The sequence below is a fragment of the Hyperolius riggenbachi genome, chromosome 2 (genome assembly GCF_040937935.1).
Source record: "Hyperolius riggenbachi isolate aHypRig1 chromosome 2, aHypRig1.pri, whole genome shotgun sequence".
Classification (NCBI taxonomy): domain Eukaryota; kingdom Metazoa; phylum Chordata; class Amphibia; order Anura; family Hyperoliidae; genus Hyperolius; species Hyperolius riggenbachi.
Genome location: NC_090647.1, coordinates 382,292,018 through 382,317,373, shown reverse-complemented (window position 1 = coordinate 382,317,373; position 25,356 = coordinate 382,292,018). Strand labels below are relative to the sequence as shown.

The window sequence follows — 25,356 nt, the reverse complement described above, 5'->3', positions numbered from 1 at the left end:
GGGTCTGTGGGATACAAAATCCCGGACTGAAGGGTCGGTTAGTAGAATGTTCCAATGGCGACCCAAGATTTTATATGTTTGACTTTCCTGATCACAAAAGCGAGTGATCAGGCGTACCTTATCATCATCCCTATTTTTCATCTGTACTGTGTCTTGACGTCCTAAAAAAGAGTCGTTCTATCAGTTGCTTTGGCCCGTTTATAGGCCTTCTTGAGCCATTTGTCTTTATAGCCTCTCTCTAAAAAACGAGCTCGTAGAGCCTTTGCCTCTTTCTCAAAATCGGCATCTCTTGAGCAATTGCGCCGGACCTCTAAGATATTGTCCGGTCGGAATTCCGCGTATAGTATGTCTCGGGTGCAGGCTGTCTGCCCTCAAAAATGAATTTGTTGCTGTCTCTTTCCGAAACAGACTAGTAGTGATATGGCCATCAACATCCACGTTGACCCTTAAGTCCAGGAAAGGCACAGACCGTGTGTCACAATTCATTGTAAACCTAAGGTTCAGTGCATTCTCGTTCAGTCTACATACAAACTCATCCAAAAGCTCCCTCCCCCCTGTCCAAAAAATCAAAATGTTGTCTATGTACCTGTGCCATGACACAATGTGGCACAGGTACATCACGAATGAATCATTCCCAAAGATACCTCGTTCCCAGTCCCCCAGGTACAGGTTGGCGAACGACAGAGCACACATGGTGCCCATCGCCGCCCCCTGCACCTGGAGGTAATGGGAACCATCAAACAGAAATACATTGTTCTCCAAGATGAAAGTCAGCAAATTCAGGATAAAAAGAGTGTGTTCATATTCAGAACGGCCCAGTTCTGATAGGAATTTTCCTACCGCAACCACACCCTTATCTTGGGGTATGCTGGAGTACAGGGCCTCCACATCCATGGTCACTAAAAGAGAACCAGGAGGCAGCTGCAGCCCTTCTAAAATGCTAAGAAGGTGTGAGGTGTCCTTCACATATGACGGTAAACGGAGAACATGTGGCTGCAGGAAATAATCCACATAAATGCTAATTTTTTCCGTTAGGGCTCCGCATCCCGAAACGATCGGACGTTCGGGGGGCTTTTTTAAGTTCTTATGAACCTTTGGTAAAGCGTAGAAGGTTGGAGTGACAGGTTTTTTAACTATGAGAAAATTTGCCGTTTGGGGACTAATCACCCCCATCTGCACCGCTTGGTCAATTATAGTTTCCATAGCCACCTGGTTCTCCACTACCCTGGACGGGGAGACCCTGCGATAGCACTCTCTCTGGCCCAAAAATTTTTGGCACATATATGTATATTGCTCACTTGACATGATGACTATATTTCTCCCTTTGTCCGAGGGCTTCACTACTAGGTTAGTCCTAGTTACAAAATCGCGTAAAGCATTTGATTCTCTAGAATCTAAATTAGGGAAAGCGCTCGGTTCCAGCCATAATTGACGGATGTCCCTTTCTATTAAATGCACAAAAGTTTGGACCCCCGGACAGAGGGAGAAGGGTGGAAAAGATGAGGACCTCTTTTTGAATCTGTTCTTATCGAGACCGAATGGATCCAAAGGATGAGGATCGTCATCGGTCAGGGTCCATCCAGATTCATCACCGAGGTCAATAAGGTCCATTAGTGCTCTATAGTCTTTGTTTGACCACTCCTTCCACTCCTTAATCACCCCGCCCAGAGGAGCCTCCGCCTTTTTCTTATGCAAGCTTTTTAAAACTAAATTTCGACAAAAAATATGGATATCCTTTATGAATTCAAAGCGATCCAAAGTACGATTGGGGCAGAAGCCGAGACCTTTCATAAGAAGTGTATCTAGGCCGGCCTCTAAATGCACCCCCGATAGATTGATTACGTGCATACATTGGCGGGTACCCTCAGGGCAGAGGAGAGGAGGGGGAGGGGGTCAAGGGGTCTATAATCCATGATGTCTACGTGTGCCCCGGGTTCAAGCTGTTGTTGGCCAAAAAAGGCGCTGACACGGATGAGACAGACGAGGGTCCAGAGCCACCCAAAGCCCCATCTGCCTCCTCGCAAGTGTCTTCCGAGGTGCTGTGGAAGGGCGTCTCCCCCTGCAGCCTAAAGTTTCCCCCCTGCAGAGCGGTCACCATTTTGAGCGCGGCCGCCATTACTGACAACCCTCTCCCGCCCGCAATCCTGCCCGGGCAGCTAGCTTCTGCTTCCCCCTTTGTCTTCTTCCTCTTGTCCCCTACCTCACTCACGCTGCCTTCCGCGGGCGCTGCTCGCTCCTCTGGTCGTTGCCGGGATCGGGGGTACCGCCGCCTGCGTCCTCTCCGCTGGTCCCCGCCTCAGGCTGCTCCCCTCGCCTGGATCATGTAGGTGACGGCGATGGGGAGAGCCGATCCGTTGGACACTTGGTGCGCTGAGGGTGGCCGGATGCTGCCGGTCCTCCATCCTGCTGGGTGGCGGCTGTGAGCAAAAACTCCAGCCATTCATCCCCCCGCTGGGCCGCAGTGTCCTGTGAACGGCGTACAAGTGCCATGAGGTCCCGCTCGGCCATCCTGATACCTTTCCTAACTGTTTTCCTGCACTAACTACAGCAGCAGAGCAAACGATGTTTGCTCTCACTGCCAGCTAAGGAGGTACTGAGTACCTCCTGTTCACTGCCCACTAACTTCCTGTCCTTCCTCTAGCTCAAACCCCTCCCTGCCTTGCCTGTCACCAACTCCCCTCCCCTCACACTTAACCCTTTCCAACTCGGGTGTTAGTTCAGAGAACTGGGTCATGATGCTGCTGGGCTATTGGTACAGCGCATTGCTTTCCCAGTTGTCCTCCACTCTCCTTTCAGTATGCCTGCTTCATGGTCATTGGCACAGAGTCAATGTTCCATCCCAGAAATGTTTCAGAAGACAAAAAATTATGTTGCCAAGTAACTCCCTTACCCAACATCTGATTGCTGCCTTGTGAGAACTGCTAGCCCGCCAGCTTTTACCATACCAGCTGGTAGAAACAGAGGGATTTCAAAAAGTTGTAGGCATTGCTGCACCGAAGTGGAAGACACCGGGAAGCAGATATTTTTCAGAAACTGGCATCCCAGAGCTGTACTGGCATGTGCTAGAGCAGGTCAACCAATCTCTGGCACACAGCGTTGGGGCATAGGACCGCAGACACCTGGTCTTCAAAACACGGACAGGGAAGGTACATAACCTTCACTGCCCACTGGGGAAACCTGGTGGTGATTGTGAGGAAAGAAGGACTGTGTGGCTGTCAAGTGGAGTCTGTGCCATCACATCTTCCATGCAAGCAAGCTACTTCTCCTTCTACTCTCCGTCCTTTCTCTGCAGTCTATTTCTTAGCTGAGTCCTCTTTTTCTGCTTTGCTATCCTCTTCTCCTGTGGCCCCCAAGCTCCCCAGACCATGCAGGTACAACCGTGTTTTACCATGCAGGTACAACCGTCTCATGCAGTGTTGCTGATGTTTTGCCTTCAAGCAAAAAGCCCCATTGGAGCTGCACTACTTTCTGCTCTGCAGGCAAAGGCTAATGAGTGGCTGACCCTACACAACCTCAGTGTTGGCAAAGTCATGTGTGACAACAGTACCAATATGGTGGTTGCATAGAGAAGTGGTAAATTGACTCACGTGCCTTGCATGGCACAAGTGTTAAATCTGATTGTGCAATGTTTTGTGGACAAGTAACCTCTGCATGCCAGTAGTAGTAGTAATTCTTTTTTTTTCAGTGAAAGTAATTAAATTATATTTAGAAATTTGGCCTGTTTTACCAGGCCTCATGCTACCTTAGCCATTGGGACAGTTATTCTGCACCCCATCTTCAGCACCCAGTATGTAATTTGGTCCTACTTAACCTCCATGGCGATGCATTTCTGTCAGGAAAAGCGGTATATTTTTTTTCAAGAATTTTAGGCCTCCAATTCTTAAGTCATAACTCACCAAAATATGTTAGAATAAAAGCCCGGTAGACATTCTGCATATAAATAAAGGTTGGAACACAAATTTGTTGAATTAAAGTGGTTCCGAGATGAACTTTTACACATTGCATAATTGTGTTCCTTTCCTATTGTTTATAGGCCATTCCTCAAGCCAAATACTTTTTTGTTTTTGTTTTAATACTCTAATTCCTCATAAACTAAACCAGCCACGCCCACAGGTTTTCAGAGAGCCAAGGCACTTTCAGACAGTAGCAAGGGCTCATGGGAGCTCAGTCTGGGCAGGAGGAGGGGGAGGTATTACTAGCCAGAGATTTCAGAGGCAGAGGGGAGGAGGGAGGAGGGGGGGGGGATTAGGTTTTTTTGCTCAAGATGCAGATAAGCCTGCCTCTGTGTAATGTTTACAAACATGGCTGCTGTCATTGTATCTCAGGAACAAATAATCATATTCTATTAAAGCTGTTTGCAGCTAGATTTGCTGTGTAAACTATCTAAACTTTAGATAAGATATATAGACAAGTTACTTGTTATAGTTAGTTTTTCATCTCAGATCCGCTTTAATTACATTTATGAATAAACTTAAAAAAATTGTGAAACTGTACAAATAAGACAGACAGAGTAGTAAAAATCCAGGCGGAGGTCAATGCAGGTAGTAGGCAGAGAGTAGTCAAAATCAATCCAGCCAGAGGTGTGTCCAAGCGGCAGGCTAAGAGTAGTCAAAATTCAGGCAAAAATCGATAACACTGAGGCAGAAGCACTTAGCGTAGAAGCATGTGGGAACCAAGTGGCTATATTGTTAACATCCTGTGCTTTCAAATTAGTAATATATATTATATATATATATATATATATATATATATACACACACACATACAGTGGTGTGAAAAACTATTTGCCCCTTCCTGATTTCTTGTTCTTTTGCATGTTTGTCACACTTAAATGTTTCTGCTCATCAAAAACCATTAACTATTAGTCAAAGATAACCTAATTGAACACAAAATGCAGTTTTAAATGATGGTTTTTATTATTTAGTGAGAAAAAAAACCTCCAAATCTACATGGCCCTGTGTGAAAAGTGATTGCCCCCCCTTGTTAAAAAATAACTTAAAGGTGGTTTATTACACCTGAGTTCAATTTCTGTAGTCACCCCCAGGCCTGATTACTGCCACACCTGTTTCAATCAAGAAATCACTTAAATAGGAGGTATCTGACACAGAGAAGTAGACCAAAAGCACCTCAAAAGCTAGACATCATGCCAAGATCCAAAGAAATTCAGGAACAAATGAGAACAAAAGTACTGTAATTGAAATCTATTAGTCTGGTAAAGGTTATAAAGCCATTTCTAAAGCTTTGGGACTCCAGCGAACCACAGTGAGAGCCATTATCCACAAATGGCAAACACATGGAACAGTGATGAACCTTCCCAGGAGTGGCCGGCCGACCAAAATTACCCCAAGAGTGCAGAGAAAACTCATCCGAGAGGCCACAAAAGACCCCAGGACAACATCTAAAGAACTGCAGGCCTCACTTGCCTCAATTAAGGTCAGTGTTTACAACTCCACCATAAGAAAGAGACTGGGCAAAAACGGCCTGCATGAGAGATATCCAAGGCGCAAACCACTTTTTTTTTTTCTTTTTTCCCTCTTTTCTTTCCCTTTCCCCCCTTTCCTTCTTTTCTTTCCTTTCGAACTCAGCATGGCTTGACCTTGCCCATGCCGGACCATAATTCAGGCTTCATTGAAAGTCTCCATATGTCCGGCTAGTGATTGCATCATAGTTCGATAATTAATCTTATTTTATTATCATCAAGTAGACAGAATTAGTATCGTAAAATAAAAATACTTTCTAAAGCTAAGTATGCTATAAACCCCAAAACCAGACTACATAGATTCCCTTCCCACTTATCCTCCCTCCCACCCCCCCCCCCCCCTCTCCGTCATTCCCACCTATTTTAGACTAAACATCCAGACCTCATTCAAAAACCAGATGCACCATTCGTCCCTTGTCCTTCCAACCCTACCCACCCTCATTCAGTCCACAACTTACTCATTTACCTATTAACCAGGTCTACACCTCTATTTTCTGTTGTTTCCTCTTCCTTCCATATCAAGTCCATCCAAAATTATTTTAATCTTTTTATCTTATTAGGTTCCCTTATATTCTCTGAACCCTCCACCAGGACCTCCTCCCAAAAAGAGCTCATCCCCGCCAGCCATGTTTCCAAATCTAATGGGTTCTTGTCTTTCCATTGCTTTGCTAAAATATTTCGTGCCACCAGGCTCCCAATTTCTCTGAGATCCCTTAATTGGGTATTCTCTTCAGTTTCTACCACTCCAAATACTGCTTCTAAACATCTTATATGTATATTTTTTTGCATATATTTACTCCAAAAGTCCTCTATTATTTGCCAGGATTGATGCACCTGGGGGCATGCCCACCACATATGGATCTGGTCCCCTCCCTCCTGGTCACACCTCCAACAGCGGTCTACCCCATCCACGGAGAACTTAGCCAGTCTTGTCGGGGTAAGGTGCCATCTAGATAGAATTTTATATTGAGAGAGTTGACATCTATGATTCGGATATTTCCAAATAATCTGATAGATCTTATCCCATAATTCTTTTCCCCAGTTACTTCTTATATCTCTTTCCCATTTTTTTTGCCATATAAGGGGTTTCTCCGGCTTTCCCCCTCTGATAAATTTATATATCCGTGATAACAAGTTTGCCGGTCTTTCCCTAAAAAAAATAAATTTTTCTACCATGTTGATATTTGTTCTTATACCTAACCTTTTCTTATCCAACATTCTCAGATAACTGTTAATTTGCATCATACCCCATGGACAGATATTATTCTCCCTTCTCAGGGAGCCAATAATCCTCAAATCATGATTGCCTATTAAATCCAAAATCCGGGTCTCCTTGTCCAGTCTGTTAAAAACAAACCAGCCTCCCTGGATACCTGGAGGAAATTCCTCATTATCTCTTAGTGTGACCAGAGGGGAGGTGCCCGCCCTCCTGTCCCACTCCACCACAAAATCATACAGCGTCTTAAGTGTCAGGGCAATAAGTGGATGTGAGGCCCAGTTTTTTATAGCCCGAATGTTTCCCGGTATCCAAGTAAATATATGTTCAAGATCTACTTCCCCTTCTTCTGTCATTACCCTCAGTTTCTCTTCAGAACCTACCCTCCAATCAATACCCTCCGGTCAGCTCCCCTTAATATCTTTTTACAGTTCTTAACTAATTTGGGAAAATTATCTGAAAAAAGCATATTTGGGTTGCTACTTAGCAGGATCCCCAGGTATCTGACAGAATCTTCACACCATCCTAGTTGGTTTGATTTTTGAATTACTATTCGTGTCTCATTTGAGCACCCTATATTTAGGATCTTAGTCTTTCCGTTATTAATTTTAAAAATTTGAGTAGATGCTAAATTCCTCCAACAATTCCCAAGTTTTCTTCAGTGAACTTATTGGTTTTGTTAGGGTCAATAGTATATCATCTGCATAGGCTAGTAGTTTTAATTCTGTTCCTTTTAGTGGCAGCCCCTCTATCTGGGGATCATTCTGAATTAAACTGATAATCGGTTCTACACAGAGGTTGAAGAGGATCGGAGACAGTGGGCACCCCTGACGTACCCCATTTTGTAATCTAAAACTTCCTGCTAAGCAGCCATTCAGCTTTACACTTGATGACTGATTCTCATAAAATGTCTTAATTCTATTAATAAATGTTTCTGTAAGCCCATATTTCTGTAAGGTTTTAAACATAAATTCTCTAGAGATTCTATCAAATGCCTTTTCGGCGTCTATTGTTACTACTATCGCTTCTTCCTTTTTTTTCTTACAATCATGAATAAAGCTAATGGCAGCATAGATATTTTCCTGGATGTGTTTATTTCTCCTAAAACCGCTTTGTTGTTTACTTATTATGTGCAGTCTCTAATCTTGAGGCCAAGATTCTCGAATAGATTTTTACATCTGTATTAATCAGAGATATTGGCCTATATTGTTTACAATTTTCCAGATTCCCCCCTTCTTTTGGGATTACAGAAATAAAAGCCATATTAGTTTCTTTAGAGAAGGTTATAGGAAATATGTCCTGATTAACGAGGCTGCAGAATAACGGAGCCACCTCCTCCGCTACACATTCATAGAATTCCCCAGGGAATCCGTCCGGGCCCGGACTTTTCCCCTTTTTCAATTTCCGTACCGTTTCTTTAAATTCTGACTCCGATATTGGAGCATCTAACATTGCCCTCATCTCCTCTTCAACCTCCGGCAGTTTCACTTTCATCAGATACTCCCCGGGGTCCTGATCTACAGTATTACTTAACCACTTCAGGATTCTGCGTACGCTTAACTACGCCCCTGAATCCTGAAGTGGTTTCCATGGAAACGGCCGCTCGTATGAGCGGCCGTTCCATGTCAGTTCACGGAGGGTGTCTCCGTGAACACCCTGCGAGCCGCCGATCGCAGCTCGCAGGGTAAATGTAAACACGCGGGGAAGATCTTCCCCGGTGTTTACATATATACGGCGCTGCGCAGCATCAGCGCCGTAGAGGAGATCGGTGATCCCCGGCCTCTGATTGGCCGGGGATCGCCGGCATCTGATAGGCTAAAGCCTATCCTATCCGGCGCAGGACGGCTTTCCGTCCTGCGCCACACACAGGGGACAGGAGAGGGAGGGAAGGAGGCAGAGGGAGGACTAGTGCTGCTGAGGGGGGCTTTGAGGAGCCCCCCCCCCCCGCTAGGCACAGCAGCGCGGCGGCGATCAGACCCCCCCAGCAGGACATCCCCCTAGTGGGGAAAAAAGGGGGGAGGTCTGATCGCCCTGCCTGATTTCTGATCTGTGCTGCGGGCTGAAGAGCCCCCGCAGCACAGATCAGCCAAACCACCCGGTATCTGGAAGTGGTTAAAATTATACAATTTTTCATAATAATTGGTAAACACTGCCCCTACTTCTTCAGGTCTAATCTTTATCTCTCCATTCTCATCTCTAATTTTTTCAATGTTGTTATTCCTCTTTATTCCACTTTTAAGGTAATTTGCCATAAACCTACCAGATCTATTAATATTTTTTTTAAATGTGATTTTACTTTTTCTAATTTCTTCTTCACATTTCCTATCCAGAACTAAATTTAATGCTGATTTTATTGTATTTAATCTAGTAATATTATCTATTGATGGATTGTGTTTAGCTACATTGTCGGCTTCCACCAATTTATACAATAGGGTATTTGTCTTCTGCTCTCTCTCTCTCTTTAGGGCGCATTTCATTGCGATCAGCTTCCCCCTTAACACGCATTTCATTGTATCCCATAGGGTAATCACTTTTAGGGCTCGTTCCCACTATCGCGAATCTGCATGCGTCCAACGCATGCAGATCCGCACATGTAATGCAAGTGGATGGGCCTGTTTCCACTGTAGCGTTGTTGAGGTGCGTTTTTTTCAGCGGTAAAAAAAAACGCACAAAAGAGCCAACGATTTCGCCTGCGTCGGGAATCCGTGCGAATCGCCGCTAATGTATTTAATAGTAAAAACGCATGCGTTTGTTACATGCGTTTTTACCCGCGATTTCGCACCTTTTTCAATTTTATTTAGCCCTGGCAGTGTCATGGTTAATTTCGCATGGCGCCCTGCCATGCGAAATCGCATGCGAAATCGCGGGTAAAAACGCATGCGGAAACGCATCCGCATGCGTTTTTACAAGCGTCGGAATGCGGCCGAAATCGCGTCACAACAGTGGGAACGAGCCCTTAAGCAAAAAGAACATTAAGGCTTGTCTCAATTTTGCTAAAAAAAACATCTCAATGATTGCCAAGACTTTTGGGAAAATACCTTGTGGACCGACAAGACAAAAGTTGAACTTTTTGGAAGTTGCGTGTCCAGTTACATCTGGCGTAGAAGTAACACAGCATTTCAGCAAAAGAACATCATACCAACAGTAAAATATGGTGGTGGTAGTGTGATGGTCTGGGGTTGTTTTGCTGCTTCAGGACCTGGAAGGCATGCTGTGATAGATGGAACCATGAATTTTACTGTCTACCAAAAAATCCTGAAGGAGAATGTCCGGCCATCTGTTCGTCAACTCAAGCTGAAGCGATCTTGGGTGCTGCAGCAGGACAATGACCCAAAACACACCAGCAAATTCACCTCTGAATGGCTGAAGAAAAGCAAAACGAAGACTTTGGAGAGGCCTAGTCAAAGTCCTGACCTGAATCCTATTGAGATGTTGTGGCATGACCTTAAAAAGGCGGTTCATGCTAGAAAACCCTCAAATAAAGCTGAATTACAACAATTCTGCACAGATGAGTGGGCCAAAATTCCTCCAGAGCGCTGTAAAAGACTTGTTGCAAGTTATCGCAAACGCTTGATTGCTGTTATTGCTGCTAAGGGTGGCCCAACCAGTTATTAGGTTCAGGGGGCAATTTCTTTTTCACACAGGGCCATGTAGGTTTTGAGGTTTTTTTCTCACTAAATAATAAAAACCATCATTTAAAACTGCATTTTGTGTTCAATTAGGTTATCTTTGACTAATAGTTAACGGTTTTTGATGAGCAGAAACATTTAAGTGTGACAAACATGCAAAAGAATAAGAAATCAGGAAGGGGGCAAATAGTTTTTCACACCACTGTACATATACATAGATAGAGATAGAGATAGATAGATATACACAGATACATACATACATACATACATGGTGCATTTCAGTGTTTTCCTTCAGCCACACCGCCACCTGGAGAACAGGGAATTAGCTATCCCGAGCTGAGCTCGGGATTACCGATCTGGCCTCATCTATTCTACCCCGAGCTCAGCTCGGGAGTACCGCTAGGGAGGTTAAACTGGATTTTGAGAAACCTTTTGCCTGGCCCCTGCCAGTAATATAAACTTTTTTTTTTCAATTAAATTAAGTAAAATGTGAAAACTTGGCCTGTTAGACCAGACCTCATGCCCACCTTCAGCACTCAGTATGTCATTTGTTCCACATTGTATGCCTGGTGCCTGCCAGAAATGTAAAAGATTTTTTATGTCATTCATTAACTGAAATTTTAAAACTTGGCCTGTTACACCAGGCCACATGCCCGCCTTGGCCACTGGGACAGCTAACCTGCACCCTGCCTTCAGAACTAAGTATGTCATCTGTTCCTACTAAGATTGGGGTGTGCCAGATTGTGTGCCTGGCACCTGCCAGAAATGTAAAAAAAAAAAAAGTTAAATGTCATTAATTACATTCAATTTAAAACATTTAAAAATACAGTGTCATGGACATAATTGAATACAAGGAAGAAAATTCTGTAAACTCCCATGATCCAGTGGGATCGACAGTGCTGTTTAAGTGAATAAAAAACCTCTTGTGTATACAATTCTACTTTCGGATTCCCTAGCACATTGTGCATAGCCATACAATCTTTGTGGTGCACACCAATTGCTCCCTATAACATCCCACGATCCAGTGGGATGCTGCCTGTCTAAGCAGGATGATCAAATCAGCAAAAGAACCAAATTTGGCTCTAAATGACTGCACCACAAAGGTATTAGAAATATAATCAAACCTTTATTACATCCATATCAAAAAATGAAAACCATAAAAACAAATGTACAACAATTGGTAAAGCCCTATAGTATACAAATACTACACTACAAGCCCAGAAGAAGCCGCAGTTGGCGGTGAATCGCGACGGCCTTGCACACCCACGCCCTCCCGCTCAGTCCACCGCTGGTAAGCTACCTCTTCACGGACGGTTGTCTCCTGGTGTCCCAACACTTGTGGTTGGTTGCTTTTCTATTACAGCATCCTCCTAGCGTGGCTATTCACGCTGCCCTCACATTCACCTGAGTTGTTCCCAGCCTGCCTGGGGAACAAGGGGTTAAAAAGTTTCAGGAGGGGAGACCCCACATAATTTAAAAAAAAAAAATTCCCACACTCTAAACATAAAAAAAAATCCCTGGCCAAAGCGCTGCGGCTGTGTGTGGACCCCATGGAAACCCCTTCAGGAAATGTATTGCTCTCTCTTTTGATACATGTAAAATTACACTACCGTTAGGCACTAAAAGTGACATTTACCGCATTTAAAAGTATACTTTAAAATCGATTTTCTCAAAAACTATAAGGTATTTTTGAAAAATTGTTTTTTCCTCTTATTCCCAATGATCTCCTTAACATCTCCTGCAAATGTAGGGTTTCTAGAATTTAAGGTGGATTTGCTATTAACCATTAAAGTCGGCTGGTTTTTAAATGTGTATTTTTTTTCCTTTGGAACTTTCAAATCGATTTTCTCAAAAACTTTAAGGTCGATTTGAAAAAAAATGTTCTCCTCTTGTAGCCACTGGGGGCCCCTACAAGCTCTGGGGCCCTGGGGCAGCTGCCTCCTTTGCCTCTATGGTAGCGCTGGCCCTGCGTGCATATCCATGCAGGGTGCATATGCACACGTCTGATCCCAACACTATAGACTTACTCTCACTGTTCATACTTCTTACTTTCCAGTGTATGGGGGACTGCGCTCATATGCATATTTATATTGGCATGCACTGTCAATATTGAGATTGTGTAGTATTTGTATACTATAGGGCTTTACCAATTGTTGTGCATTTGTTTTTATGGTTTTAATTTTTTGATATGGATGTAATAAAGGTTTGATTATATTTCTATTACCTTTGTGGTGCGGTCATTTAGGGCCAAATTCTGTTCTTTTGCTGATTTGATCATTATATATTTTGGCCTTTCTGCACGCTACTGGGTATATCTTTTAGTATTTACAAGCCTTAGTGATATTGTTGATGGTGCTTGTCCATTTCTTTGTGGTGTTCAAATGTCTAAGCAGGATGGACACAACAATAGGAGTAGAGACAACTGGACGCCTGACTCACAAAAGAAAAAAAATAATGTACAGTACTTAAAATTTAAACAATTAAAAAAAAATTTAAATTTAAATGTACAAAATTAAACCATTTTATACACAATGCCTGATATTTCAGGCCTCTCCTACAGTGGGCGCAACTATCTATCATTAGAGTGGAAACATTTTATTGACATTATTGAAAATGTCATAGATAAATTGGCAAAACCACATATTTCAGGCCTCTCTGAAGACTACTGTTCTTTTCTATTGGGCAGGAAGGGTGGTGTGGCTGTAGAGTGGAGTTTCTCGCACTACACATTTTTCAGGTCTACAGTGGATGTAATTACAATGTTGTAATAGACATCATTTGAAATGACATATTTGAAATTAAAAATTTTGATGACATACAATTTTTAAAAATATAATACATACATTTGGAATGACACTTTCTTCAGGCCTTTTTGAGTATTGGCATTCTTTTACATCGCGCAAGAAGGATGGTGTGGCTGTGTAGAGTGAAGATGTTGGCAATGGGGCATGTTCAGTTGAAATATTGAAATTTTAGGTCACAAGAACATTCAAAATGTAATAGATACATTTTTAATGACACACATTTCTTGTCTCGGCAAAAGAAATCTTTTTAGGCAGGTAGCTGTGGCGGCCATATTAAAGACCTAGAAACTTTATGGGATTTATGGCATTTACACATGAAAAAAAGCCTCTGCGTAAAATATGTAATTTTTGCTGAATATTTTGCCCTTGATTAACCTCTGCCATGCCACTGCCAATGTTTTAGTACAGTTGGTAAACCTTTCTTAAAAAACAACTATCGATAAACAAGTTTTTTTTAAATACTCTGTATTAGGGTTCACATTACCTTTAGTGCCAAGGGCACTGTATTTACTACCCCTGTTCTCTCTGTGTACTTTAACCACTACCTGACTGCCAGTAGTATTAAAACATCCTGTTGGTCCCTTAAAGTGGACCTGAACTCAGAACGCCTCTCTGCTCTAAAAGATACACAATAGCATAACCTTTAGGGTAGCAACACAGTAGGCAGAATTGCATATGCATTTTCCATAGCACATAGTGGAAAACGCATATGCGATTCTGCCTAGTGTGTTCCTACCCTTAAACAAAAAACATGTATTTGTTACAAAATGTTGGGGAACAAGGAATCCCTCACTCCCATTGCTCGACATGTAAGGAAGTGTCGGACATGTACGAGCAATGGATTACGTTTTGTAGGGGTGGTTTGAATCCATGGCACTATACGGGGGGGGCAATTTTGATAGTTTGCTCCTTCAAAGAGAAACAAGATGGATTTATAACCTCAAAGCGTGCCAGTCTCCAGGATTGAATATGACGGTCAGCTTTGTTAATTTTTTTACCTCTGTAGTTTGGAGTTGATTGCCTGCTGGATACTTACCATCTGATCCCCTAGGGCATTGACCCATTGGGGTCCGTTCTTGCTTTTGGGCTTGGATGCGTTGCTCTCCACCTGTTGATATATGGTTGGCTTTTTTTTTACTTTTTCATGCATGCCCCTATCGTCTTGTGCTTTTGGGGTATGCATACCCCACTGTTGTCTCTCCCCTGTGATGAGCTTTCTGGGATTATTAATGACTATGCCCATTTAAACCTCTTTATATATATTGAGATTTATACAGCTGTTGATGCAAGCCTCAATTTTGTGCTATTTTCTGTATGAATGATGGTTTGTGTGGAACTGTTGGGCCGCCGTAGTCCTGCGGGCGCGCTACTGAAAGACTGATGTGATGTGGTGGTGATATCTTCCCCGCTGGACCGCACACCTCACTTCCGGTCCCGTCGTGCACTTCTGCCGCAATTTGGTTGGCCGAACCGGCTTATTTGAATCACTGTAGGGAAGTGGAGGACACACCTTCTAATGAGTACGTGAGAACAGCGAAACATGTAAAAGCCATGACTGCATGAGATGCCATCTCCCCCTGCAGCCCCCCCCCCCTCTACCTTGCCTGACCTGGAGCGGGACTCCCGACACACGGACCACATCTGGCACATTACCAGGGATTGTTCCCGGTTTGGACAGCATGCCATCCTGATACCACACAGGAGTTGCAGTCTCGCACACACCAATTGCCAGCTCTACTGGACACCTGTCAGTCGTGACAAACTTGAATTACTTCCATTGTTTATGCTACTGGACTGATGCTGCCACACTCGGATTTCTCAAGCTTCGGACTTTGTGATGACTATGGTGGTGAGATACTGTGGAACTGCACTTTGTTTTACATCCAGTTTTGCTGTGATGGCTATGGTGGATATGCTATGCTGTGCTCATGCATACTAACAACGTTGCTTGCTGCTTTGCCTCCCGAGTTTAGTCTTGGTGCCAATTAGATTGTTCTTGCTTTGGACGGTCCCGCTCTCTTTAGGCCTTCATCCATCTAGTGTGAGCTCACTTCCAAATTAGATCTGGCCAGTTGGATGTATGGGTGGTGGTGTGGTGTGGGTCTGTGTGAGGAGATGGCCATCTCATATTATTTTTAAAGATGTTTACAGTTATTAGACCTAATTAATAAATTTGTACTTTTGAATTGTTGTAGTTGATTACCATTTATTTAGATAGCACTGTGAGCACCACTAGGTCTTTTTTCCTCTCCACTTTATTGTGTAGTATGTATTTGTTACAGCTGATAGAAATCCTAAAATAAATTTGCACAGTTTCTACCTACACAAAAGTCTGGTGCAAAAGTTGAGGATGCAAGGACTGGGGAAGAGCCTGTGCGCATGGATAGGGAACTGGACAGAGAACAAAGAGTTGTGGTCAATGGGTCATACTCAAAATGGGAGACTGTAAGCAGTGGGGTCCCACAGGGGTTTGTACTGGGTCCAGTGCTCGTCAATTTATTTATTAATGACCTAGTAGATGAGGTAGTAAGCAATGTTGCTATTTTTGCAGATGATACAAAATTGTGCAGAATCATCAACTCTCAGGAAGATAGGGACATATTGCAACAGGATCTGGATAGGATGGCTATATGGGCACATAAATGGCAGATGAAATTCAATGTTGAAAAATGTAAAGTCATGCATTTTGGTCTAGCACCATACAAAATAAATGGGATACAGTTGGGGACATCAAACTTGGAGAAGGACTTAGGAGTACTCATCGACAACAAGTTAAATAATCATATACTCAATGCCAAGCCGCTGCAGCTAGAGCTAACAACATTTTGGGATGCACTAAAAGGGAAATAAAAACTCGAGATGCTAGCATAATATTGCACTTGTGATCACGGGCGCGCCCCCATGTCCCCGTGCTGCCCCCCGGTAGCCCTGGGATCAGTGAACGGGAACATGGTTCCCATTCACCGATCTAAGTTGCAGGCAGAAAAAACAACGGTTTCTTATGAGAGAACACAGTTTTTCTAAAAAAAAAAAAAAATTCCCCCGTCCTCCTTGTGCTTCCGGTAAGCGAGAAGCACAAGGAGAAAAAAAACTCAAGGTGGCCAAATAGTAAAACTACATCTACATACATTTTTCATGCCAATTTACACATATTATAACATTAAAAATTAACTGTTTATTTCCCAACACCCAAAAAATTACCCAAATAAAAGTTTTATTGAAAAAAAAATTACAATAAAAAAAAATATATATAAAAAAAAAAAAAAAATAGTTACCTAAGGGTCTGAACTTTTTAAATATGCATGTGAATGTAGTATACTATGAACAAATTTTAAATTATAAGCGTGTAAATAGTGATGGACGCAAAACTGAAAAAAATGCACCTTTATTTCCAAATAAAATATTGGCGCCGTACATTGCGATAGGGACAAAATTTAAATAGTGTAATAACTGAGACAAACTGGCAAATAAAATACATAGGTTTTAATTATGGTAGCATGTATTATTTTAAAGCTATAATGGCAGAAAACTGTTTTCTTAATATTCCTGTTTAAATGCATTTATAAAAAAATAATTCTTAGCAAAATGTACCACCCAAAGAAAGCCTAATTAGTGGCGGAAAAAACGAGATATAGATCAATAAATTGTGATAAGTAGTGATAATTATTAGAGAATGAATGGGAGGTGAAAATTGCTCTGATGCATAAGGTGAAAAATCCCCGCGGGCTGAAATGGTTAAGGACGGATGCAAAGTGAGAGCCTGGGGCTTCCTCCAGCCCCTGGCAGCCTATCTGATCCTCACCACAGCTCCAGTGTCCCAGGTTCTCCTCCAGTGCAGGCTTCTGTGCCTGCGTGAGTGTGTGGCCGTGCCACTTTCAGTCACGCTCACGTGGCCTGGAGCATTATGCGCAGGCGCAGTACTTCTGCGCCTGTGCAAGATGCTCCAGGTCACGTGAGCGTGCTCGCAAGTGGCGCAGCCACAGGCTCATGCAGGTGCAAAGGATGCCAACCTGCAAGGTTGGCATCTGCAAGGGAGGCAGAACTGCGGCGAGACAGATAGGCTGTCAGGGGCTGGAGGAAGCCCCAAGTAAGTAGATCTTGCATGCATGCAGTGCATTTGTGATTGATCAAAATCGCAAATGCTGCTGTGTGAATGTATCCATAGGGACACAGTAGTAGCAGTGCTTTGCTGATCCCCGGCGATCAGCAAAGCGCTGAAAAATCGCCCAGTGTGAACTAGCCCTGACTGCTTGTGATGTTTCATTTCTGGCTCCTGTCTGCAGCTTGTAACAACCCCTGGCTGCTCCATGCAGGGAGAGGGGAAACCTTGATAAAGATATATTTCTGAACAGTCAGATAAGTAAAGACAATTACACATACATTTTTTCTAATTTAACCACTTATCACCACCTGAATAAAGGCGCGTACACATGCTGGATTCCTGAAAACGACGGGTCATCAGTAGTTCTGCGCCTGTGCAGTAAGCTGCGTACAACGTGGGCTTGATTGAAAGCGGCAGTTAGCAGGCGCATTGAGGACGACCTCGGGGTCAGCCTCCACTCCGTGCTCGGAGACCTGGACAGCGGCGCAGAGCAGTCGGCGTGGGACAGTTGGCTGCAAGGGGCTGGAGAAAGCCCCAGGTGACTAAAGCTCATTTTGTACATTTTGGCTGATAGTAGCAGTAGGGTATTGTACCGTGTTACATCAGTAAAAGCAAGAAGTTTTCTCAGCCTATATAGCTGAAGTTGTGAACTCAGAATTTACGATAACTCTGGGTCAATCCTAATCCCAGATCTGTGAGCATGGAGTAAACAAGGATCCTTATCTCAGCTAACAACCTCTAACCCCATTTGTATGTTCTGTTTGAGTTAAGGCATCTTAATGACATGTATTTATGCTTGAAAAAAATATCTGTTTTCCCTTTTGATGTTGCCTGTATATAGCTATTTGTACCACCAGCCTGCAAACTAACAGGATGTAAGCCCGACCAAGGCTGCAATTTTTATTCATTTTTAGTTAGCCAATAAATGGTATCATCCTGATTTAAAACTTCTTGATTTTGGCTGATAACTCCTTTAAGATTTTCTCAGCTGGGTGATTACTAGACTATACACTGTGTAGTTTCTAGCAACCCCCCTGTGCAGAAACATGGTCTGTCTTGCAGACTCAACACATTTGTTTATATGGATGTGTTGGAATGATTTTAAAACAGAGAGGCGGGGTTGTGTGAGGAAAAAAAAACTGCTTCCAGTACTACTTGTGGTAATGTGTGCCCTAACATACAGCATTAAAAATAATACTTTAATCAATAGATGTCCTTTAAAGAAATTGTGGCTGCAGAGATGCCATGAAGGTTTCAGAAGTTTGCCTGCCATTAAAGTCAATGGGGCTCGCCGCAAACGATCGGTTTGTGGTAATGTTCATTAACGCATTTGCAAACATGAAATCGCAATGTTTGACCATCCCTAGCAGTGAGTAGGTGGATGAGGGCTGTGCGCCGTGGCTCCCTTTTACAGTGCTTTTTTGTACAAGGCCAATCAGAATTTACACAACCATGAGCACTAAATTAACATTTGACTCAACTAAGCTTAAAAACAAGAAGAGAATCGAGAGCCCAATATGGTGCAGTATTGTCAGGTAAAATGAAGGGTTATATATATATATATATATATATATATATATATACTCACAAACACGGGTTACCCATAGGCAACCACTTTAAATGCAGGTGGGGAGCATTAGGACCTGACCCCACTCAGGTTAAGAAGTCGCTCTCTGTAGATAGTAGATGGGGATGCACCCCTCCACCCAGGGTGGACTAGAAGATCAGCAAAAACTCAGTATACAGAGATGCCAGAGTAGAGTAAAACGTTTTAAAAACCGCTTAAAAGGAGAGGGGGATGTTAAGGTGGACTCACCTCCCTCTTACGTCTTAAAACTCACTTGAGTCTCAATAAAACAGAATTGTCAAATAATTTATTCAACTCCACAAATGCAACGCGTTTCGCAGGCGTGACCCCGCTTCCTCAAGCAAAAATGGGAGCACAACTGGAATAAAAACAAAATATACACAAAATAACTACCCACAGAATTGCAACAATTGGCGCAGCAGATAATTGGTAGAGAACACATTAAATAATTGCTACATAAAGCATTGCTACAAAAAAACATTTTCCGCCCACACATAAACACAGGGCTATGCAAACAAGCTTAGATGTCAGAAATCAAATAGCTAAGGCTTAATGCTCACAGATTAGAGGGTTCATATTGTATGTCTCAAAGTGAAACAGTTACATGGTAGAGCTGGGTATAGGCCACGGTCTATTCCCAGATAGCATATAGAGCTTTATATGGACACAAAAAGGATTAAAATAAACTGCAAGCATAAAGTATAAGATAACTTACCTCAGTGGGTCAAGCAATAGGTTTGAGCACCTCTGTGTCAGTATGAAGTGAGGCTTGCTTTAAATGGGAAGAGAGGTTAAACTGACAGGACTGAAGTCCAATCAGGAAATGTTTGGTAACAGGAAGTATTTGGTAACAGGAGGTGTGAACAACTTTGCACAGGAAGTGAATCTCTCCAGTGGGATAGTTACGAAATTCCCAGCAGTGGCTGGGACATGGGATAACCAGCAATGGCTGGATAGAGTAATGGTCAAGGGCTCTGCCTCTGACACAGGCGACCTGGGTTCAAAACCCAGCTCCACCAGTTCGGCAATTTTTTGTGGCAGCTAGACAATTCATTTAACTTTTAGCCATGGATGTTCATATAAAGATGTCACTGGGTGTGCACATGTATACATATGGATTCAGGTGTAAAACGGTAAAAATGGTGAAATATAACAGTATGAGTGTTTTTTTAAAAACCATATAAACATGCCAACAGTATATAATAAAAGTATACATGAGATAGAGCTTAAGAGGCTGCCAATGATAAAAATGCTAACACAATGTTATTATAAAAATGTGGGTAATGATGATATAAAAAATAAAAATAAAAAAATATATATAAAAAACTTAGACATATAAAAGTAACATATATAAATATTGACATTAATCCTAAAAGGGGTCAAGAGTAAGAAAGATATAAAAGAGAGGACCATTAAAAGCATAAAAAAGGTTTGGAGTATAGATGGAGCTATTTACCTATAATTAAACACTTGGGAGGTGGGATCAAAATACTTTTTCTAAGACCTCATTTAGCCCTGTTGATGTTAGGGTTTTGAGGATCTGTATCCACATCATCTCCCTATGCTGCAAAGTCTCAAAAACGTTAGTGGTGTTGGGGGGTAGAGATTCAATCAGAGTGATAGTGAATAGGTGTGGGTTGTTTTGGTGATGGGTGCCAAAGTTCTGGGAAACACTGTGGAGTGCATAATTATTAATGATGTTTCTTTTGTGTTGCCCAATTCTGGTTCTGGTGGTTTGGGTGGTCCGTCCGACATATTGCAGTTTGCAGGGGCATGATATTAGGTATATTACATTTTTGGTTTCACAGGTGATGTTTTGTTTGATCGTGTAATGAGTGTTGGTGGTAAATGATTGAAAGGAATCTGTTTGGGTTATAAAGGAACAGGCCTGGCAGCGGGACTTATGACAAGCCCGTGATCCTAGGAGTAGTGAGTTGGTGTGGTGGCTTGGTTCACTGCGTTGGATCATTTTAAGTCTGCTGGGGGCTAATAGGTTCTGGAGGTTGGGAGCCCTCCGAAAGGTAAGTGTTGGATTTTTTGGTAATGTGTTGAGTAGATAAGGATCCTGCTGTAGGATTTCCCACCTTGACTAAAGAATGGTTCTGATAGCACTATATTGCATACTGAATTTGGTGATAAACCTTGGAAAAAGGGCGGAGGGGTTGGCTGATTGTGTGGGTTGGGTCTGGGCTAGTTGATGGGTATTCATGGCCCTGTGTTTGGCATCCTTCAGGAGTTTGTGTGGATAGTTACGGTCAGTGAATTTGCCTGCAAGTATTCTGGATTGGTCATGGAAGTCCTTAATGTCTGTGCAGTTACGGTGTATGCGTCTGTATTGGCTGTAGGGTGTGTTGGTTGTCCATGGGTGGTGATGATGACTGTCAAAGTGGATGTAATTCTTAGCGTCTACCTTTTTAAAGTGGGTTTTGGTTTTGATATGGATGGAATCAGTGAACAGTAGGAGATCTAAATATTTTATGGAATTATGGTTATATTGACAGGTAAATTGGAGTCCGGCAGGGTTGGTGTTAAAGTGAACCTAAAGTCACTAAAAAAAAAACGAGATTAACTCACCTGGGGCTTCCCTCAGCCCCCTGCAGACGATCGGTGCCCTCGCAGCTCCGCTCCGATGTCCCAGGACCCGCAGGCGAGCACTTCCGGTTTGGCCGTCACCGGCCGACAGGCATGGAGCCAGGAGGTCGCAATAGCAGCATAGGGGGCGATATACAGGCTGGGAACGCGAACAATCACTCGCGTTCCCATGCCTGTCGGCCGGTGATGGCAAAACCGGAAGTGCTCGCCGGCGGGTCCTGGGACATCGGAGCGGAGCTGCGAGGGCACCGATCATCTGCAGGGGGCTGAGGAAAGCCCCAGGTGAGTTAATCTCGTTTTTTTTTTAGTGACTTTAGGTTCACTTTAAGGAATTCTAAAAATAAATTAATGCGTGTGGGGTCACCTTGCCAGATAAAGATTAGGTCGTCGATATAGCGGCGGTAAAAAATTATGTTTGATGAAAAGGGGTTGTCAGGAGTGAATTTTAGAAATTCTAGGTAGCCCATTGCTAGATTTGCATATGAAGGGGCAAATGAGCTACCCATGGATTTGCCTGTTAGTTGGTGGTAATGGTTTCCTGCAAATGAAAAAACATTATGTTTTAAGATAAATTCTGCACATTGTATTAGAAAAGTCTGTTGGGCGATGGGCATGTCTGGATTTTGGTTTAGGAAGAATTTTAGGGCTGTGAGTCCAAATGGGTGAGGTATATTTGTATATAAGGAGGTGACATCACAGGTTAACCAAAGGAAATCGGATTGCCAGTTTATATCTTTGAGGAGTTGGATGAGATGTTGGAAGTCTTTTAAATATGATGGAAGTGCCTGAACATGAGTTTGGAGATGTTGGTCAAGAAAACGAGATAAATTGCTGGTTGTAGATTCAATTCCAGAAATAATTGGTCGGCCTGGTGGTTTTATGAGTGTTTTGTGGATTTTAGGGAGAAAGTAAAAAAAGGGTGTTTTGGGGTGCTGATTTATAATGAAAGAACGTTCGTTTTTTGTTAAGATACCGTTGAGAAAAGCCGTATTGATGAATGTTTTAAGTTTATTGTTAAATTCGAAAGTGGGATCATGATCTAGCGGAGAGTAGTGATCAGTGTTGTTAAGTAGTCAGTATGCCTCTTCTAGGTAATCAGCTCTGTTCAGTAGAACCACTCCTCCACCCTTGTCCGCCGGCTTAATAACAAGGTTATGATTATTCTGTAAGGTTTTGATGGCTCTAGTTTCTGATGGGGTTAGATTTGATTGTTGGATAGAATTTTGTAGGGGGAGTTTTTGTAAATCCTCAAGAACCAGGGCATAAAAAGTGGGGATAAAGTTACCTTTGGAGCCTGTAGGGTAGAACCTAGACTTTCCTTTTAATTGAGTTGTAATATATTTTTCTGTGTCCATTTCCCCTGGGTATATGGAAACAATGGGAATGTTGTCATTAGCTGTAATGATCAGGGTTGTATCAGTGTCAGGATGTTGTTGGTTTTTCATGGCAAAGTGGCGTTTGAGGTGAAGTTTACGGATATATGCATTTAAATCTGAGAAGAGTTCAGACATACCAGATGAATTGGTGGGGCAAAATGAGAGGCCCTTCTGTAATAGTTCTGTTTCTCGCATGGTTAGGGTATGATTTGATAAATTGAAGATGGACTGCATTTTGGTACCAGTGTCATTTAAGTGAAGAATCTGTTTCTTTTTTCTTTGTTTTCCTTTTCCTCTGCATCCTCTTTTTCTGGGCTTGGGGGAGGTCGTTTCAAGGGGACTTTTGGTTTCAACAGGACTCAGTTGCCAATGGGGCTGGGCATGGGTAGTAGTAGGGTATTCTGGGAAAGTGAAGGGGGAAGATCTAAAAAAGAGGCCGAAATAGTGCTGGTGGTGTCAAGGTTGTAATCTCTACATGGGCTTGCGGCTTGGGCTGTATCTGCCGGACTCCAATTTACCTGTCAATATAACCATAATTCCATAGAATATTTAGATCTCCTACTGTTCACTGATTCCATCTACATCAAAACCAAAACCCACTTTAAAAAGGTAGATGCTAACAATTACATCCACTTTGACAGTCATCATCACCGCCCATGGACAACCAACACACCCTACAGCCAATACAGACGCATACACCGTAACTGCACAGACATTAAGGACTTCCATGACCAATCCAGAATACTTACAGGCAAATTCACTGACCGTAACTATCCACACAAACTCCTGAAGGATGCCAAACACAGGGCCATGAATACCCATCAACTAGCCCAGACCCAACCCACACAATCAGCCAACGCCTCCGCCCTTTTTCCAGGGTTTGTCACCAAATTCAGTATGCAACATAGTGCTATCAGAACCATTCTTTAGTCAAGGTGGGAAATCCTACAGAAGGATCCTTATCTACTCAACACATTACCAAAAAATCCAACACTTACCTTTCGGAGGGCTCCCAACCTCCAGAACCTATTAGCCCCTAGCAGACTTAAAATGATCCAACCCAGTGAACCAAGCCACCACACCAACTCACTACTCCTAGGATCACGGGCTTGTCATAAGTCCCGCTGCCAGGCCTGTTCCTTTATAACCCAAACAGATTCCTTTCAATCATTTACCACCAACACTCATTACACGATCAAACAAAACATCACCTGTGAAACCAAAAATGTAATATACCTAATATCATGCCCCTGCAAACTGCAATATGTCGGACGGACCACCCAGACCACCAGAACCAGAATTGGGCAACACAAAAGGAACATCATTAATAATTATGCACTCCACAGTGTTTCCCGGCACTTTGGCACCAATCACCAAAACAACCCACACCTATTCACTATCACTCTGATTGAATCTCTACCCCCCAACACCACTAACGTTTTTGAGACTTTGCGGCATAGGGAGATGATGTGGATACAGATCCTCAAAACCCTAACACCAACAGGGCTAAATGAGGTCTTAGAAAAAGTATTTTGACCCCACCTCCCAAGTGTTTAATTATAGGTAAATAGCTCCATCTATACTCCAAACCTTTTTTATGCTTTTAATGGTCCTCTCTTTTATATCTTTCTTACTCTTGACCCCTTTTATGATTAATGTCAATATTTATATATGTTACTTTTATACTTCTAAGTTTATATATATATATATATATATATATATATATATATATATATAATTTTTATTTTTATTTTTTTTATATCATCATTACCCACATTTTTATAATAACATTGTGTTAGCATTTTTATCATTAGCAGCCTCTTATGCTCTATCTCATGTTTACTTTTATTATATACTGTTGGCATGTTTATATGGTTTTTAAAAAACACTCATACTGTTATATTTCACCATTTTTACCGTTTTACACCTGAATCCATATGTATACATGTGCACACCCAGTGGCATCTTTATACGAACATCCATGGCTAAAAGTTACATGAATTGTCTAGCTGCCACAAAAAATTGCTGAACTGGTGGATCCGGGTTTTGAACCCGGGTCGCCTGTGTCAGAGGCAGAGCCCTTGACCATCATTCTATCCAGCCATTGCTGGTTATCCCACGTCCCAGCCACTGCTGGGAATTTCGTAACTATCCCACTGGAGAGATTCACTTCCTGTGCAAAGTTGTTCACACCTCCTGTTACCAAATACTTCCTGTTACCAAACATTTCCTGATTGGACTTCAGTCCTGTCAGTTTAACCTCTCTTCCCATTTAAAGCAAGCCTCACTTCATACTGACACAGAGGTGCTCAAACCTATTGCTTGACCCACTGAGGTAAGTTATCTTATACTTTATGCTTGCAGTTTATTTTAATCCTTTTTGTGTCCATATAAAGCTCTATATGCTATCTGGGAATAGACTGTGGCCTATACCCAGCTCTACCATGTAACTGTTTCAATTTGAGACATACAATATGAACCCTCTAATCTGTGAGCATTAAGCCTTAGCTATTTGATTTCTGACATCTAAGCTTGTTTGAACTTTGCATAGCCCTGTGTTTATGTGGGCG

The 25,356-nt window shown here is 42.5% G+C and overlaps 1 protein-coding gene across 4 annotated transcripts in view; it reads left to right on the top strand.

Moving 5' to 3' along the window:
* The window catches only part of TRAF3IP3 (TRAF3 interacting protein 3), a 513,908-nt gene that overhangs the window by 335,078 nt on the left and 153,474 nt on the right, over positions 1-25,356 (top strand). The gene's annotated exons all lie outside the window — the stretch shown is intronic.